This window comes from Sus scrofa, chromosome 9 (assembly GCF_054392235.1).
Source record: "Sus scrofa isolate SSC_HxYL_T2T_F1_AM1 chromosome 9, Sscrofa_HxYL_maternal_Yorkshire_Landrace_v2.0, whole genome shotgun sequence".
Taxonomy (NCBI): domain Eukaryota; kingdom Metazoa; phylum Chordata; class Mammalia; order Artiodactyla; family Suidae; genus Sus; species Sus scrofa.
In genome coordinates this window covers 46,224,045-46,243,185 of record NC_139391.1, presented here as the reverse complement: position 1 = coordinate 46,243,185, position 19,141 = coordinate 46,224,045, and the positions used below count along the sequence as shown (strand labels likewise).

Below are 19,141 nucleotides of genomic sequence, written 5' to 3'. Positions count from 1 at the left end.
CTCCCTCTAGCAGCCTGGAACTACAACCTGGACAGGGCTGCCCACTTGATGCAGACTGGAGGCTGGAGGCTGTAGTGGAGACCTGTGTCTCCAGCATAGAAGGATGTCCTGTAGCCCTCAAGAGAACTTTTGTTGTGGATTTAGCTTTTTTTTTTTTTAAATAGCCGCATCCGAGGCATATGGAATTTCCTGGGCCAGGGATTGGATCTGAGCTGCAGATCAGGGATTGACTCTATCCATATGCCGCAGGAGCGGCCCAAAGAAATAGCAAAAAGAAAAAAAAAAAATAAAATAAATAAATAAATAAATATATATCTGAATCACTTTGCTGTACACCTGAAACTAAGAAAACATTGTAAATAAACTGTACTACAATAATAAATAAATAAATAAATAAATACAGGAGTTCCCTGGTTGCCTAGTGGGTTAAGGATCCGGTGCTATCACTGCTGTGGCTTGGTCACTGCTGTGGTAGAGGTTTAGTCCCTGGCCTGGGAATTTCAGCATGCTGTGGGTGTGGCCAAATAAATAAATAAAGATAAATACAAATTAAAAAAAATTTTAAAGTTATATAACATACAATAGGTTTATTATTTTAAAAGCTATTAATAAACATTTAACATCTTTTATTAATTTAAATTTATAATACAATAATATTTTGTTAACAGATATAATCTATTTCAACAAAAGTTCTTGAGGGTCATCAGTGATTTTAAGTGTAAAGGGATCCCGAGACTACAGAGTTCAAGAACCACAATGGTAGAGACATTCTTTCAGGCTGATAGCTAGCCCTCACTTTATGAGTTGTCATAAATACCGTGAAGATTCTTAGAATTTCTCTAGCACTTTTCTTCTAGGCAGAGTCATAGTTGGGCAGACACTGGAGATTAAAAAGACGGGGGCTCTAATTTTGACTCTCTCACTAACTAGCTGTGTGATCGTGAGTAAACCCTTTCACTTCTCTAGAGATTATTTCCAACATTTGTAAGATGAGGAGCTCTATGAGACTGACCTCTAGGGTAAATGGTCAATTTAAAAAAAATTAAAGCACTTTTGGGAGTTCCCGTTGTGGCTCAGTGGTTAACGAATCCGACTAGGAACGCTGTGGTTGTGGGTTCAATCCCTGGCCTTGCTCAGTGGGTTAAGAATCTGGGATTGCCGTGAGCTGTGGTGTAGGTCACAGACGCGGCTCAGATCCTGTGTTGCTGTGGCTGTGGCGTAGTCCGGCAGCTGCAGCTCCAATTAGAGCCCTATCCTGGGAACTTCCATATGCCAAGGGTGTGGCCCTAAAAAGCAAAAAAAAAAAAAAATGCACTTTTGCCAACCTCTTTGGAAGAGGGCGGAAGGGGCAAGTATTTGTTCTTTATTTCTCTGACAGAGAATTAAGGTCCAAAGATGTTAAGGAGAAAGAAATGGTCAAGGACACACCCTGAGCTGGAATCAGATGCAGGAACTAATACAAGGGTCCTTGTCTTCTGAATTGACCAACTCAATTTGTAGTATTAATAATAACAGTATTCATGTATATTTATAAAAATTTCATATTTTTGAAACATCTCCAAATTTCAAAAAGATGGACAAAGAGAAGGACTTTCATAATATTCATGACTGTGGGAAAGCTAGCCACAATGTTTTGTGGACACGCAAACATCACTGTGGAGAATCGCATGTGATGAAGACCCGAGTCATCCTGTCCACAAGAAGCACCGAGCTGCCTTCATGTGGAATGCAAAGGAGATCAGAGGTCTTTGCAGACTAGATTATGACAGAGGCTGGAGAGTTGATAGAGTCCTGGAGTAGAGCAGTGAAGGTGTATGGCTGGCTCTGCCGACTAAAAGAAAACTGCATCTTGTGACCTTTTCTAAAAGGTATAGAATAAAAAGCATTAGCCATAGCAATTGCAAACCAAGTGCCATGGGTTACGTTAATTTGCTTTGGTAAAGAAATCATACCTGGAACAGCAGCTTCAATTGAATCACCAAATTTTGGAAAATCCATTGTCATTTTCCAAGTTCCATCTGTCTACAGACAAATAGGTGATTTGGGTGGGGGATATGGTAGGAATAACCACTTCTGTGTCTTTCAAGACCTTGTCAGTGGCACTACACTAATCTCTTCAATCCTTTCAGAAATGTGACACTGTCTTTGGTTTCCTAGTTGAGTAGGTGGACACAGTTCTAGTGACTTCCACTTGGCCTTTTCTATTATAACAGCCTTTACTCCCTGGATCATGGAAATGTCTACCAGTTACTGAATATATCTACTCAGATATCTACTGAGTATATCTCAGCTGCAATATAGATCCATCTATGTATTCTAGAACTGAGGATATAATAATGGGATGAGTTCTGGGAACTACCGAGTTTGCTGTGAGGAGGAGCCAAGCCAAAACTCCAAAGATCATCTGACTTCCCAAATCCCCTAATTTTTTTTTTTTTTTCCTTTTCTAGGGCTGCTCCCTTGGCATATGGATGTTCCCAGGCTAGGGGTCTAATTGGAGCTGTAGCTGCCAACCTACGCCAGAGCCACAGCAATGTGGGATGTGAGCCGCGTCTGCGACCTACAACCATAGCTCACAGCAACACCGGATCCTTAATCCACTGAGCAAGGCCAGGGATCGAACCCTCAACCTCATGGTTCCTAGTCGGATTCATTAACCACTGAGCCACGACAGGAACTCCCGGAAGCCCCTACTTTGATAGTGGTCCACAGTGGCATTTTTAGTCTCCAGAGATTAGCATCAGTTCAGAGCCAATGTTCAGTAATCCCCTAAGAATCTGATGATCACCCTGGTAAAAGATGCAGGGCCCTTTGAGGGGAAGGGTAGGAGGAAGATTTATAATATAACATTTTGAAAATAGAGCAGGGACCTTCTTCAAGTGCTCCCAGTCTTCCTTTCACTCCAGGGAGTCAGGGTTTATGAATGGGCTCCAATTTAAGAACTGGTTGGGAGTTCCCGTTAAGGCTCAGTGGTTAACGAATCCGACTAGGAACCATGAGGTTTCGGGTTCAATCCCTGGCCTTGCTCAGTGGGTTAAGGATCTGGCATTGCCATGAGCTGTGGTGTAGGTCGAAGACTTGGCTCGGATCCTGCGTGGCTGTGGCTCTGGCGTAGGCTGGCGGCTACAGCTCCAATTACACCCTTAGTCTGGGAACCTCCATATGCTGCAGGAGCAGCCCAAGAAATAGCAAAAAGACAAAAAAAAAAAAAAAAAAAAAGAACTGGTTGAAGGGCTTTTGCTTTATTGTTGGAAGTTGACTTCTCTTCACTGCAACTAGAGCTTTTCACTCGTACAAACCAAGTAGGCTGCTTGTCCATTTCTTTGTCAGGACCACTATGATCAGTCAGCTGGTGCCAAAGCTCTGTAGGCCAAACCATTCAGGTGCCTGTCTTTGCTCTGCTGCCCATTACAGTGACCATGCTAATTTCTCTTGGTTACTGAATGCCTCCACTTGGCTCCTGACACCCTGATATCCCATCACTCCACTGCATTAATTCAGGGATCCAATTTCATTTTTTTTTTTTTGGTCTTTTTTAGGGCCACACCCATGACACATGGAGGTTCCCAGGCTAGGGATCAAATTGGAGCTCTAACAGCTGGCCTTCACCACAGCTACAGTGACACCAGATCTGAGCCACATCTGGTACCTCTGCTATAGCTCACAGCAGCACTGGATCCTTAACCCCCTGAGCGAGACCAGGGATTGAACCTGCGTCCTCATGGATACTAGTTAGGTTCAATTCTGCTGAGCTACAACGGGGACTCCAAGGGAGCCAATTTTAATGATGACATTTCCCACCAGCATGCCTTGCCTTTAGAGAATAGCAACTATAGAGCTCTTCAAGGATGCTGGCGTTCTCACCCATGCCTCTCTCAAAACCCTAATGAAGGGAGGGTCTTCTAGATTCTACCTAGGAATAGAGTTCATTGGCTTTACATATAAATTCACTCCAGCCTTCTGAATACCTTCTTCTTCAGGATTATAAGTCTGACACCTCACTTGCATTCAACGCAAGCCCTCTTTGGGTTTAACAGCAAACTATTAGAGCCATTCCCAGCCAACCTGATCAAACACATTAAATCCAGAATCTCTGCTTAGTGTACCCCTTTTAACCCATCCATCCCAATCCAAAATCATAGTCTTTCCATCCTGATCCAACATCTTCATCTTCATACTTGTTCTCTGGGTTTCTGTCCATATACATCAGCATTTGTGGGGGTCTTGATGAGAGGTGAAGGGGATTGTACTATTCTAGTAACTTTCAGTAAGGGTTAAATTATGTCAAAAAGTGAAACAACGTACAAACTGACAACCTTTCAATATTCTTTTGGTGGCTATGGTACTTCCTCATGGGTCACACTGGAATCTGCTGTCACTCAAATCAGGTCACAGATCTAATAGAGGTGGTGGGGTTAGGTTTCCAAGAGGATGAGCCGACCTCTACCAGGCAGGTACCTCAGGGGAGGTCATTACAGGTTCTTCAGGTAAGGGAAGAGTGACCTCATTTCTGCTGCTGAAGGAGGTTTGTAGAATTTAGAGGAGGTTTTTTTTTGTTTTTTTGTTTTTTTGTTTTGTTTTTGGCTTTTTGCCTTTTCTAGGGCCACTCCCATGGCATATAGAGGTTCCCAGGCTAGGGGTCTAATCGGAGCTGTAGCCACCGGGCCACGCCAGAGCCACAGCCACATGGGATCCGAGCTGCGTCTGCAACAGCTCACGGCAATGACAGATCCTTAACCCACTGAGCAAGGCCAGGGATTGAATCTGAAACCTCATGGTTTCTAGTAGGATTCGTTAGCCACTGAGCCACGACAGGAACTCCTGAATTTAGAGTTTAAGGTCTTCAATTTCAACAGAATCTGTCCATGTGTCCTCATCTTAAGACTCAGGGTCTCACTCCTTCCCCATCGATGTCTTGTTTTTAACATGGGACTTGCTTGGTTGTGAATTCAATTTATTGAAATTCAGTTTCCTGCAAGTGGAACTTGAGGCTTTGGTTGTCATAAATCTTGACCCTCAGGCTGCAAGAGATAAAAATTTCTTTTTAGGGCAGTCATAGAAGTATTTTTTTAGTTCCCTTCCCCAGATCTGGAGTTAGGAATTTAAAAGCCTAAGCTCATTATTTTCTTTCTCCAAACTCTCTAGCTTAGAAGCAAACAACAAAACTCACTATACTCCTGTTTGTACTAAAATGTTCTAGAGCAGTAAATATTTGGTACTCAAAGGCTTGCCTTCTATAAGCATTTACCATAGCAACTACAGGTAAGAATTAAAATGACAGTTTTGCCCCCGAATGCCATGGAATACCAATGACCCCTTTACCACTGGCAACAATCATGAATGCATTTACATTTAATCAGATCAGAAAACCAATTCCAGATTCCCACCCTTAAGATTCTATTTTCCTGAGACCACAGCCAGTACCAATAAGTGTATCCATCAGGGAAGCTAAACCACTGTGAATTATGAGACAAGGAGTTGACTATGGGAATTAGAGCTTACACAGTTTTGGAAGGGGTTGTTGAAGGGAAAGGCCAACAGAGTTGTCAGAGGGTCAGGCAAGGAGGCACCAGTATGTCTAGCTGATGGGAAAGCTGGTGCAGCTGCCACCTCTGCCAGTCTACCAGCCAGTGTCTGGCGGTGGGCCAGGGGCCACTGGTGGTCAGCAGGGTCAGCAAGTGGGAAGAATTTTTGGACACTAAGGAGAACAAAGTAAGGACAAGCTTGAGCTTATCACTAACACTTCTGTTTCCAACTGTCACATCTAACCACAGTGACCTTCAGAGAGCCATACTCGCTGCTTCATTTCTGCCCTCCAAATCTCTCACACGTTCCTCTTTTGACTAATTCGAACCTGAAACCATCTGGGGAACAGGATTCTGGCAAACATAGCTGCAGCTGAACCAAATTCTCACAGTACATACCATTACAATCAGGTGCAATACACGAGCCTGGACTGGATCTGGGGTTGGAGAAAAACCACCCGGGAAAGATGTTTTGGGGAAATTTGGATCCTTTTTTTTGGCCCCACCTACAGCACGCAGAAGTTCCCTGGCCAGAAATCAAACTCACACGACAGCAGTGACCAGAGCCTCAGCAGTGACAATGCTTGATCCTTAACTCACTGTGCCACCAGGGAACTCCTTTGGGGGGGATGATTTTTACATGGAGTAGCTATTAGACGATTAAAAGGGATTAGTATTAATTTTTATGTTTAATCATGGCATTGTGACTATGTAAGAGAATGTCATTCTCAGGAATTAAGTGCTTAAATATTTAGGAATGAAGTTTCCAATGGTTTAGCATTTATTTATTTTTATTACTTATTATGTGAATATGGTAAAATGTTAGTAATTGCTGAATCTAGGTGGTGGATCTTCAGGTGTTCCAACTTTTCTGTATGTTTGAAACGAAAAAATTTTTTTTGGCCGCACTGGTGGTACATGGAAGTTCCCAGGCCAGGGACTGAATCTGAGCCGCAGCTGCGCCAACGCAGGATCCCCAACCCACTGCCCTCAGCCAGGGATCAAACCTGCGCCACCACAAAGACAACACAATCCTGCTCTGTGGGGCAGGATTCTCAACCCCTGCCCCACAGAGCAAACTCCAGTTTGAATTTTCGTTTGTTTTTTTAGGGCCACACCTGTGGCATATGGAAGTTCCCAGGCTAGGGGTCAAATCGGAGCTATAGCTGCTGGCCTAGGCCATAGCAACTCAGGATCTGAGGCACATCTGTGACCTACACCACAGCTCATGGCAATGCCCACTTAACCCACTGAACGAGGCCAGGGATCGAACCTGCATCCTCATGGATACTAGTCGGATTGGTTTCCACTGCACCACCATGGGAACTCCAAAAAATATATATATATTATATATGTGTATGTATGTATGTATGTATGTGCATATGTATTCCAATCCAGGAGTCAAGAGTTTAGAATTTATCCTTCCAGGAGTTCCCTGGTGGCTCAGTGAATTAAGGATCTGGCATTGTCACTACTGTGGCTCTGGTCACTGCTCTGCTGCAGGTTTGATCCCTGTAATTTCTATGTGTTTTGGGTGCAGCCAAAAAAAGTGTATCCTTCCAGAACTATTTCTATGCAATTATAAATATGCACACACACACACACACACACACACACTCTCTCTCTCTCTCTCTCTCTCCCTCTCTCTCCAAATGTTTGGTGACTTTGGTGACTTTTTCCTTTTAACCTAATAATCCATATCAGTGTATAAATAGATCTACATCACTCTTTATTCAGGCTATATCATAATTCATTGTATGTATGTGCCTTTATTTATATAGCAACCACATTTGGATGAAGTAGGTGAGGAGAAGCTTCTACATGAAACCAGTAGCCTAGACAAAAAGGGATTTGGCAACTCCAGTAATCAGAGTAAGAATAGCTCAGCTTTGAAATGTGGGTACAAAGTCAGGGTAAACTGGCAAGGAAGGGACTTTACCAAAGTCTCAGCTTACAGAAAGTTTTGGCTTATTCAAGGAATGAAATAGAGAGCATAGAAGAGAAAGATCCAAGTATGAAACTGAATCAAGTCAACTGGCAAATATGAGACCATGTACACAAATAATCTGTGTACACGGATATCTTCCCACTATATTAATGCCATCGGAGGGCCCTGTAGCAGCCAACTGCAGACTGCACACAGCCACAGCCACCAAGGAACAAGTGAAAGTGGCAAATGTATGGGCCTGCTTCATCTTGGAGGAGAAAGTCCCACAGGTTTCCCAGTGATGACAGAAAGTTACCCAAACAAGTGTTGATGCAATCCTACCAGAAAACGAATGTTTCGAGGGTTGTCCGGTCTCATCAATATGCCCTAACTGCTTTTTCTTTCCCTACTTGTTCCTCATGGGTGAAAATAAGCTTGTAGCTCTCCATCCTTTCTGAGCTTCCTCACTCCCCGCCTTACTTTCTGATCTTGCATCCCTCTAAATTTCTAATGCCCACCTTGTGTTCCACTCAGACTATTATTTTGTCAACCAAAAGATGCTGGACAGCATTGAGACTGTTCAAATGGGTTGTGCGATCTTGATAGTGTTTACTTAATCCAGAGCATAGCACGAACCCATCCATGTCAATTTACCTTCTCTGCCGTGTCATAAGTGTGCGTTTGGGGTTCTGTCTGCTGCGAACAGCAAGCATTCTTGCAAATAAAATGAATACTAATAAGTTGAGATAATTTATTGAAATTCATTGAGTGGTGATCCAAGAAATAACAGGTTTTTGAGGCAAAGTAAGTCCTTTTTGTTTTGTTTTTAATTTTAAAAAAATGTTTTATTATAGTTGATTTATAACATTATAATGTTTGTCAATTTCTGCTGTACAGCAGCAAAGTAACCCAGTCACACACACACACACATATATATATATTCTTTTTCTGACATTATCCTCTACCATCTTCCATCACAAGTGACTAGATATAGTTCCCTATGCTATACAGCAGAGTATCAGAAAAGTAAGCCCTTAAATTGGCAATTTCAACCTGGGCTTCTCTATCATGCCTGGAAATCCAAATATTCCACTTTTTATTTTTATTTTTTCTTATATTTATTTATTTATTTAGTCTTTTTAGGGCTGCACCCACAGCATATGGAGGTTCCCAGGCTGGGGTCGAATCGGAGCTGTAGCCACTGGCCCACGCCACAGCCACAGCAATGCCAGATCAAGCCGCATCTGTGATCTACACCACAGCTCATGGCAACGTTGGATCCTTAACCCACTGAACAAGGCCAGGGATCAAACCCACAACCACATGGTTCCTAGTCTGACTCATTTCCACTATGCCACGATGGGAACTCCAAGGCTGATGTTTTTAAGCGCCTGAATATTCATTGTGAGTCACAGCGGTCATATATAAACACTTCAGTAGAAGAAATGTAAAGAGAGGAGATGTGAATATTTGTAGAATGTACTAACTTGAAATCAGAAACTGATCTAAAATCCAGATTTGCAAAAGTAATACCAATTTCAACAGTAAAACCAAAAGCAGGGCAAGCAGGTTAAAATGTTTTCATTGTTGGAGTTCCCGTCGTGGTGCAGTGGTTAACGAATCCAACTAGGAACCATGAGGTTGCGGGTTCGGTCCCTGCCCTTGCTCAGTGGGTTAATGATCCGGTGTTGCCGTGAGCTGTGGTGTAGATTGCAGACGCACTTCGGATCCCGCGTTGCTGTGGCTCTGGTGTAGGCCGGCGGCTACAGCTCCGATTCAACCCCTAGCCTGGGAACCTCCATATGCCGTGGGAGCAGCCCCAAAGAAATAGCAAAAAGACAAAAAAAAAAAAAATGTTTTCATTGTTAAAGGGGAAATGAGTTTGTCTGGAGCAGTGTGTACTCTAATGCCTAACTTAAAGATGTTTTTGGACAAATTTTTAGCAATTCAACTGATGTTAATGCAAATGAAAGAAATTTTTTTTTTTTTTTTTTTTTTTTTTTTTTGTCTTTTGGTCTGTTGTTGTTGTTGTTGTTGCTATTTCTTGGGCCACTCCCGCGGCATATGGAGATTCCCAGGCTAGGGGTTGAATCGGAGCTGTAGCCACCGGCCTACGCCAGAGCCACAGCAACGCGGGATCCGAGCCGCGTCTGCAACCTACATCACAGCTCACGGCAACGCCGGATCGTTAACCCACTGAGCGAGGCCAGGGATCAAACCTGCAACCTCATCGTTCCTAGTCGGATTCGTTAACCACTGCGCCATGACGGGAACTCCCAAATGAAAGAAATTTTTTTTATACAACTAGAATATCTGTTATGAAACAAAGATTAAGACTACTACATTGGTGGAGTTTTGTATTTTTTTGGCTGTGTCCTTGGCGTGTGGAATTTCCTGGGCCAGGGATCAAACCCAAGCCACAGCAGTGACCAGAACCACTGCAGCGATGATGCCGGATCCTTAGGCCACTGCACCACAAGGGAAATCCAGTTCAGGTTTTGGTGTTGTCACTGCTGTGGCTCAGGTTTGAGCCCTGGCCCAGGAACTTCTGCATGCCAAGGGCACAGCCAAAAAAAGACTTCTAGACAGGCATTTAATGCTTGGCATGTTTAAAATTTTCACTTTAAGAATACTGACTTTTAGGAGTTCCTGATGTGGCTCAGTAAGTTATGAACCCAACTAGTATCCATGAGGATGCAGGTTCCATCCCTGACCTCAATCAGTGGATTAAGGATGTGTCATTGCTGCAAGCTGTGGTGTAGATCACAGATATGGCTTAGGTTCCGTGTTGCTGTGGCTGTGGAATAGGCTGGCAACTGCAACTCTGATTTGACCCCTAGCCAGGGATCTTCCATATGCTGCAGGTGTAGCCCTAAAAAAAAAAAAAAAAAAAAAAAAAAAGAATCCTGACTTTTAAATACTAAATATTGGTAGCATTATCTTTCAATTTTTACTATGGTTTTTGTTTGACATTTATTTTATGTTAACTTTTTAAATCACCTTTTAGTGTTTTCCATTAATCAAATGTCTGTATGAGGTAGAGATCATATTTACATGTTATTGAAATACATAATCTTATCATAGTACATTGGCTTATAATAATAATAAATGTGCATTTATTATTACATTGCTTTTTTATAGCAGGCCTCTGAAATGTTTAGTATAATGTTATCATAGAAAACGGATTCACTGTTTATTATTATGATCACTCATTATTATTTAAAACATGTTGGAGTTCCCTGGTGGTTCACGGGTTAAGGACCTGGCATTTTCACTGCTGTGGCTCCGGTCACTGCTGTGGTATGTGTTTGATCTCTGACCCTGGAACTTCTGCATGCCAACCTGTGGCCAAAAACAAAAACCAAAAAAATGTAAATAAAATATTATGAAAATTATAGAATAGCTCATAACCCCAAGAATTCCTGGGAGTTCCTATTTTCTTTCCCAAATCCTAAAGATTGACTGTAAATTGATAATTTTTTAAACCGTTCAAACATGAAGGGGTTCAGAGTACTATTATTTATGTCATCATATATGTTTAAATTTTTTCTGTAACAGAAAGTAAAACAAAACTGGATCATGTCACATTCCTGCCTAAGCTTCAGTGGCTTTCTAGTGCCCTTAGGATAAAAGCCAACTGCTTTTAGAGCTTGCATAATTTTGACCCTTTCAGCTCTCTAGCCCCAGTTCATTTCTCTCTTTCCCATTACTTCCCAGCAACACTAGTCTTTCAGTTCCTCAAACCTACCAAACACTTTCCTGACTAAATATCTTTGGCCATGCTATTTGCTCTACTTAGAACACTCTTCCTGTCCCTATTTCTCTGGCTGACTCCTACTCACTTTTTTGCCCACCACCCCACATTATATGGAGTTCCTGGGCCAAGGATCAGATCTGAGCCGCAGTTGTGACCTAAGCTGGAGCTGCGGCAACACCAAATCCTTAATCCAGTATGGATCAAACCTGCGTTCCAATGCTCCTAAGACACGGCCAATCCCTATCCCATTGCACCACAGTGGGAACTCCCCTATTCATCTTTAATTAGGACTTCCTCTTGGAGGCTTTGCTTGGACCAACCCCCTCTGCCTCCCACCACCAGTTCTAAATGAGGTCTTCCTTGATAATCACACACAATTTCTTCATAGCACTCAACACACCTAGTAGTTATATATTTATTCATTGCTTATTGGCTTAATAAATATCTCCCTCGACACATGGTGAGGGCAGAGAGTGGGCCTGTTTTTCTCACTCTTGTTTTGCCTGCACCTAACATAATGCTTGGTACAAAATAGGCCCACAGTAAATTTGAGTTTAAATAATCCCAACTGTGCACGGGGGACAGATGCTATAAAAGTTATAAAATAAAGTAAAATTGTTTTTAATATATATATGACAGTTATCAGTGATGAACTTTTTTGTATTGCTCCCGAACATATTCTAGAATCTCACTACTATTACATTTAGAATGGATAGACAATAGGTCCTACTGTACAGCACAGGGAACCATATCCAATCTTCTGGGATAAACCATGATAGAAAATAACATTTAAAAGAAGAATATATATGTATACAAACATATATGTGTGGGTACGACTGAATCACTTTGCTCAACAGCAGAAATGGGCACAACACTGTAAATCAACTATACTTTAGTACAATTAAAGATTGTTTTAAAAATCTAATTTAAAAAGACAGCAATGGAATTATGAAAAACTTTATCCCAATAAAAATTTAACAACTTGGAGTTCCCATATGGTTCAGTGGGTTGTCACTGCAGTGGCTTGAGTCACTGCTGTGGTGCAGATTTGATCCCTGGCCCAGAAACTTCCACATGCCACAGGTATAGCCAAAAGCTTTTTTTTTTTTTTTTTGGTCTCTTTAGGGCTGCACTCAAGGCATATGGATGTTCCCAGGCTAGGGGTCGAATTGGAGCTGTAGCTGCCGGCCTACACCACAGCCATAGCAATGCTAGACCCAAGCCATGTCTGCGACCTACACCACAGCTCAGGGCAACACCAGATCCTTAACCCACTGAGTGAGGCCAGGGACTGAATCTGCATCCTCATGGATGCTAGTCGGGTTCGTTAACCACTGAGCCACTACAAGAACTCCAAAAAAAAAAAAAAAAAAATTTAATAACTTAGATGAAACGGACAAATTCCTTGAAAAACACAACTTATAACACCTGACTCAAGAAGAAATAAAATACCTGAATAGTCCTATATCAAATCAAATAATTGGATTTGGAATGAAAACATTCTTCCCTTATCACCAAATGGCTTCCTGGTTAGCAAAATATTAGCAAATTAAATCCAGCACTATGTAAAAAGGATAATATAGCATTCCCATGTGGATTTATCCTAGGAATCCAAGATTTGTTTAACATTTGAAATTGGCATAATTTACCATGTTAATAGAACACAGGAGAAAAGCCATATGATTATCTCCATAGATGCAAAAAAGATTCAAAACTAATTTATAACACAAAACACTCACCAAGGTTTTTTTGCCCAAGTTTCACTCTAACTGCTGTGCTTTTCATTGTGCATTAAAATTCCCCCTCCACAGCCAATCCTGAATGAGTCAACACTCAACCTTGAACAAATATTTGTGAGACAAGAGAGGAGGGGGCAGGGCACAACCTTTTAAAAAATGACATAGTGGAATTCCCTGGTGGCCTAGCAGTTAAGGATCTGGTGTTGTCACTATTGTGGGGTCACTGCTGTGGTGCAGGTTCGGGTTTGATCCCTGGCCTGGGAACTTACGTGTGCTGTGGGTGAAGCCAAAAAAGAAAAAAAAAAAAAAAAATGACATAGCCATTGAGGATAGACATGACCTGGTTAGAACCAACTAGGCCCAAGATGGCAAAAGATTCAACTTCTAGTGAACTTGAGTCTCATTATATGCTCATTGTAATACATTAGCATCTAAATGACGTGTCCACAGGCCAAGACAGTTCTGAGGCCAACCATCAAAGGCTAAAAAGTGGGCTGTGGACCAATTCATGGAGATCTCCACTGCTTCTCCAAAATAGTTGGAATAATCCTCCCACTCATTAGCCTAGGAAATGACCCCACCCATAAAGACTCACCACCCCTGCACCCTGGGACCTGTCATCTTTTGAGACTGCCAACATTCTAAGGAGTGTGTGACTCCCTGAATAAACTTGCTTTCACTTTATTATGGCTTGGTCTTGAATTCTTTCCCACAAAAGACTTGGCAGCCTGTCCCAGGGACTCACCCGAGACCTTGGACGTGACCATCCTCTTGCACCCCATTCTCCTGCAACATTGGAGTGCTTATCACAGGTTAGACAATGTTCTAGGTGCTGAGGATACAGCTGTGAAGAAGCAAGCAGATGAAGCTGATGAAGTGCTTGCCTTAGAGAGTTTGGAAATTGGTTTGATTTTATTAAGGTTTCTGGGTAGGATTCCTTTCACTTTCTTTTTTTCTTTCTTTTTTTGTCTTTTCTAGGGCCGCTCCCACAGCATATGGAGGTTCCCAGGCTAGGGGTCGAATCAGAGCTGTAGCTGCTGGCCTATACAGAGCCACAGCCATGCAGATCCGAGCCTTATCTGCAACCTACACCACAGCTCACGGCAATGCCGGGTCCTTAACCCACTGAGCAAGGCCGGGGATCGAACCCGCAACCTCATGGTTCCTAGTCGGATTCGTTAACCACTGTGCCACGACGGGAACTCCCCCCCATCTTTTTTTTTTTTTTTTTTTTTTTTTTTTTTTTTTTTTGGGGGGGCCATGCCCTCAGTATGTGGAAGTTCCCAGGTCAGGGATCAAACCTGCGCCACAGGGAACTAGGATTCCTTTCACTTTCATCCCACCCATGCCACTTCTGAAAAATCATGTGTGCCTGTTCTCAAAACTTCTCTTCCCTCTCTCAAGTCTCCCTAATTTCTCACAGATTTGGGGGTAAATAGTGACTACACCTACAAGTTCTTTCAGTGCCCTTAGGAAGTAATTTATCTGGGCTCAGGGGTCTTATTACCTTTCCCACATCTGGGACTTCAAATCCCATTTAACTCCACTCTCCTTAGTGAAGCACTAAAGAGGAGAGGCATGGTTTTCTCTCTGTCATTTGCAAATCTGAAACCTTATGCCTGAGCACTAGTTAATAGTTATCTTCTTGCTCTAAACTTTTAAAACAGCGTTGTTGAAATATGATTCATGTACCATTTAAAGTGTCTTCCTATTTAAAGTGTCTAACAGTGCTATTTAGTATATTTACAGGGTTGTGCAACCATCATAACAATCTACTTTTAGAACATTTTCATGCCCCCTTAAAGAAATCCCTGTACCTAATTGCAGTCAATCCTAAACACTTTTTTTTTTGGCTGCACCCTTGGCATTTGGAAGTTCCCAGGCCAGGGATCTAACCGAGCCACAGCAGTGACAATGCCAAATCCATAACCGCTAGGTCACGAGGGAACTCCAATCCTAAACACTTTTAAAGGGGGTTTATGACTGTGCTTAGCTGGTTTTCTAGGTATGGTCTTCCTCCTTGGCTTCAGTCTCCCTGGAATTGCTCCTATGACTGGTGCGCACATTCTCTGATATGTGTCTTTGAATTTGCCCTTCCTCCTGTTTTCTTCTCTTAGGATCATAATGGGTCTTGTCTTTCCAACATCCATCCCACCTCCCCCACTTATGTAGCAGCATGTGTAGCTGGAATTCCAGCTCCTGGGAAAGGGAGGTTCTAACTAAACTGCACTCGAAGCCTTTACTTCCTCCGTACTTTGCAGTTAAATGAGCCAATAAATTTTCTTGATTCTTTAAGCCAGTTCGAGTTGGATTTTTAAATAAACTGATTATGGGATCCTATTCAGGATTCACTTATTATTTTTAACAGCTTTCTTGAGGTATAACGTATTAATATTCAATCCATCCATTTAACATACACACACAAATCAATGGTTTCTTGTACATTCACAGAATTGTGCAACCATCACCAAAATCAATTTTAGAGTGCTTTCATCACCTCATCAGAAACCCTCTACCCATTACCAGCCATTCTTCATTTCTACCCATGATGGATTTCTGACCACCAGATCTGTAAGGTAAGAAATTGGTATTGTTTTAAGCCACTAAATTTGTGGTGATTTAAGTATGGCAGCAATCAAAAATGAATAAACAAGTTACAATGAATGACATTTGTATACTTCTCCTGAGAAATGTTTATTCAAGTCTTTGCCCATTTTTCAACTGGATTATTTATCTTTTTATTGTTGAGTTGGAAGAGTTCTTTATATATTCTGGATATGTCCCTTATTAAATATATAATTTGCAAATATCTTCCCACATTATGTAGGTTGTCTTTTCACTTTCTAGGTCATGTACTTTGAAGCACAAAAATATTTAATTTTTGCTGTGCGTAGGCTGGCAGCTGTAGCTCCGATTCAACCCCTAGCCTGGGAACTTCCACATGCCACCGGTGTGGCCCTAAAAAGAAAAAAAAAAAAAATTTTTTTTTTTTATGAAGTCTAATTTATCCATTTTTCTTTGATTGTTCTGTGCTTTTGGTGTTATATTTAAGAGGGCTTTGGGGGAGAAAAAAAAAAAGAAGGCTTTGTCTAACCCAAAGTCAGAAAGATTTGCTCTATGCTTTCTTCTAACATTTTATAGTTTAGCTTTTACATCTGGGTCTATGATCCAGTTTAATTTTTCTGCATATGTAAGGAAGAGGTCCATCTGCATTTTTTTGCATGTGGATATCTAGTTGTCCCAGCACTGTTTATTAAAAAGACTATTCTTAAACCAAACCGAAAAACTACTATTCTTTCTCCATTGAATTGTCTTAGCACCTTGTTGAAAATCAATTAACCATAAAAGTAAGAGTTTATTTATGGACTCTCCAATCTATTCCATCTACATGTCTATCTTATATCCTAATACCTAGTCTTGATTACTCTAGCCAGTTAATAGTTTAAACACACTTTTAATTACATAGAAAATATATTGTCATTATAGAAAATTCGAGATAAAAGGGAAGAAGAAAAAAATTACCGATGATCTCAATTCCCCCAAGACAACCACTGTTAATAAATTAGTATATTTTATCACTTCTTTGTTTTTATGTTTTTGGGTTTTATTTTTTTAACCCACTTGTGATTATATCTTTATATACAATTTTGTATTTTGCTCTTTTACTTAACTTAAAAGCATTTCCCCGTGTTACTAGAAATTATACAAAGCATCTTTTCTAATGATTGCATTAACATTCTACTGGGGGAATATGCTAAAATGTATTTAACCAGTCGTATTTTTTGATACTTAAGAGGTTTCTATTTTTTTCAATCTTAAATATAACATTACATCTTTGTGAATAACTCTTTGAATATATTTTGGATAATTTTTAAGGATAATTTAACAGGGAAATAATTGATATGCATCACCAGATTATTTCTCTAAAAGCAGTATCAATTTGCCTTACCACTAGCAGGACATAAGAATAGCCTTTGCCTTGCACACTTGCCAGCACTGGATATTCTTTTCTTTTCTTTTTTTAACTTTTGCAAGTTTTGATGGACGAAAAATGATACCTGGTTAGAAAAATTTGCATCTTTTTTGTTATTAGTGAAGTTGAACTTTTTCCCACGTGTCTTTTAGCTCTATATATTTCCTCTTTTGTGAACTGTTCAAGTTCATTTATTTTTCATGGGGGGGCTTGACCAATTCTGACAACTCTGGATCCTAGCTTTGCTAACACTTACCAATCTTTTAACACGCCTGGGTCATTTTCTCAGAATGTAGAGAAAGAGGCTTTCTAAATAAAGAGGATATTAAAGAGTATATAGATACCTGGAAAGGGGCTTTTCTTCAGAAAGTAGGAAGATTGAAAAAATGGGGTCAGAGTAAAACTACCCATTTCTGAAAGGGCTATTAGCCCTCTCTGACCAGCCGGCCGGCAGCTGGAAAAGTTCGACAAATGTAGCGTTGAGCAAAGCACTAAAGCCTGGAGAATTTCCATACTTAAAAACCTGCAAGTGTAAGTTCGCAGTGTCTTACCTATAAACTGAAACTTAAGCTCCTCAGGACTGTGATGAAGATCCAAGAGGTCTTGCTTTTGGAAATGGTTTTGAGTGGGGGCTCAGCAAAAGTGATATGCAGCCATTATCTAGTTATGTCCAAGACAGGAAAAGAAAGACTAAAGAAACAGTTTTAGGACAGGTATGGGTTAAATATCAGTAAGGACCAGCCAACTGTCAGCCACATGAGTCTCTGAAACGTATCCTTGTGAAAATCTGCACAGGCCTCCTTGGTTCTCTTGTTGAAAGAGACTGAGAATTCCTTGATAATTCTTTACCTGTCATAGGCATGTCCTAAGGAATGGGATGCGCTAACTAATTTGGATTCTAGCTGGTTCATGGAAGGCGAAACAGGGTGCTCTCACAGGGACATGGCATCATCACATCATCCGGCCATTTCTGAATTGACCAGCCCATTAACATGCAGAAATTCTGGGCACGAGTGGGAATCCCACAGAAGTCACACTACAAGGTGAAGGTTATGGGGGGAATACCAGACCGGAACTTGACATTTCATTCTGCTTCCCTGGCAGGACCTTTTCAAAGAAACAAGAACTGAAATGTAGCTTGAACTGGCATGCAAAACAGGCCGCTATTTCAGTCTGAATCATGAGTAGTGGCCGCAGTGGGCCATCTGAAACTGAGGGGCCAAAGAAAACCGAACACCAAGGCAGGGGTTGCACATGATAAAAAACTGAAACTGTCTGGGCGACTGGGCAGTTCCAAGTATTAGCTACACTGGGAACTGAGCCAGGAAACAGAATTTTATTATAGCATTTCCTTCCTGGCTAGAGCCATATACCAGTGATTTTCTCTCTCTCTCTCTCTCTCTCTCTCTGTCTCTCCCTCTCCGCCCTCTCCTCCACCCTAGAATTCCTGCAGTTCCCAGTCTGCCGCAAGACTGCAGGACAGTGGGTATCTTAGCACGGCTTTGCCTTGTACTGCAGTGTTGCCACGTCACCTGGTGCTCTGCCCCTCCCCCAGCCCAGCCCAGGGTCACAGCAGCTTGCGGTGTTGCCAAGGAGCTGGCATCACCCGGACCCAGAGGGCAGAATAGTGGCTGAGGTGGCCAGCCACGTCACTGTAATCCAGAGTGTTTATGTTCTCTGCAGCCCAGTGATGCAAGAGTCTGCCAACAATCCTCAAATTTATTCTGCGTTCTTGGGCCTTCGAGAAGTGAATAGCTGTCCTGAAAACAAAGCAAAGAAAGCTCTGATAGGAAAAAGATTCAGGCTTCCTTTCCTACCTTTTTTCTGCTAAGTCATCTTCCACCTTTCCTCAGACTCCTGGGTATCTCCCCCTCTGGAAAGCCTCCCTTAACACTAGCTAGACCTGCTCATTTCTCTTATGAGCATCAAAAAAGTTTTTCATTCAAGGTCCAGCTACCTCCTAGCCAGGGAAGCTTAAAGGAATGTTTAGAGAAAGTAAATTGATTTCACTATTAGTTTAAGTTAAACATATGATTTCAGTACATGGAAGGCACCAAATGTATTTAACGTAATTGACTTCAGATACAAAAGCACCATATGTACTTGCGAGCCTAGGCAATTTTTTTCTTTTTTGGCCAAGCCCATGGCATGCTGAACTTCCCAGGCTAGGGGTCAAACCCACACCACAGCAGTGACCCAAGGCACAGCAGCGACGACATC

The 19,141-nt window shown here is 41.6% G+C and overlaps 1 protein-coding gene and 1 long non-coding RNA gene across 3 annotated transcripts in view; one reads left to right on the top strand and one right to left on the bottom strand.

Moving 5' to 3' along the window:
• Positions 1-15,608, top strand: part of LOC110255440 (uncharacterized) — a 30,420-nt gene extending 14,812 nt beyond the window's left edge. For both annotated transcript variants that reach the window (XR_002335670.2, XR_014815415.1), the window contains one exon: positions 15,400-15,608. This is a non-coding gene — a long non-coding RNA (uncharacterized LOC110255440). The remainder of the gene's footprint in view (positions 1-15,399) is intronic.
• Positions 1-19,141, bottom strand: part of IL10RA (interleukin 10 receptor subunit alpha) — a 926,736-nt gene that overhangs the window by 121,790 nt on the left and 785,805 nt on the right. The gene's annotated exons all lie outside the window — the stretch shown is intronic.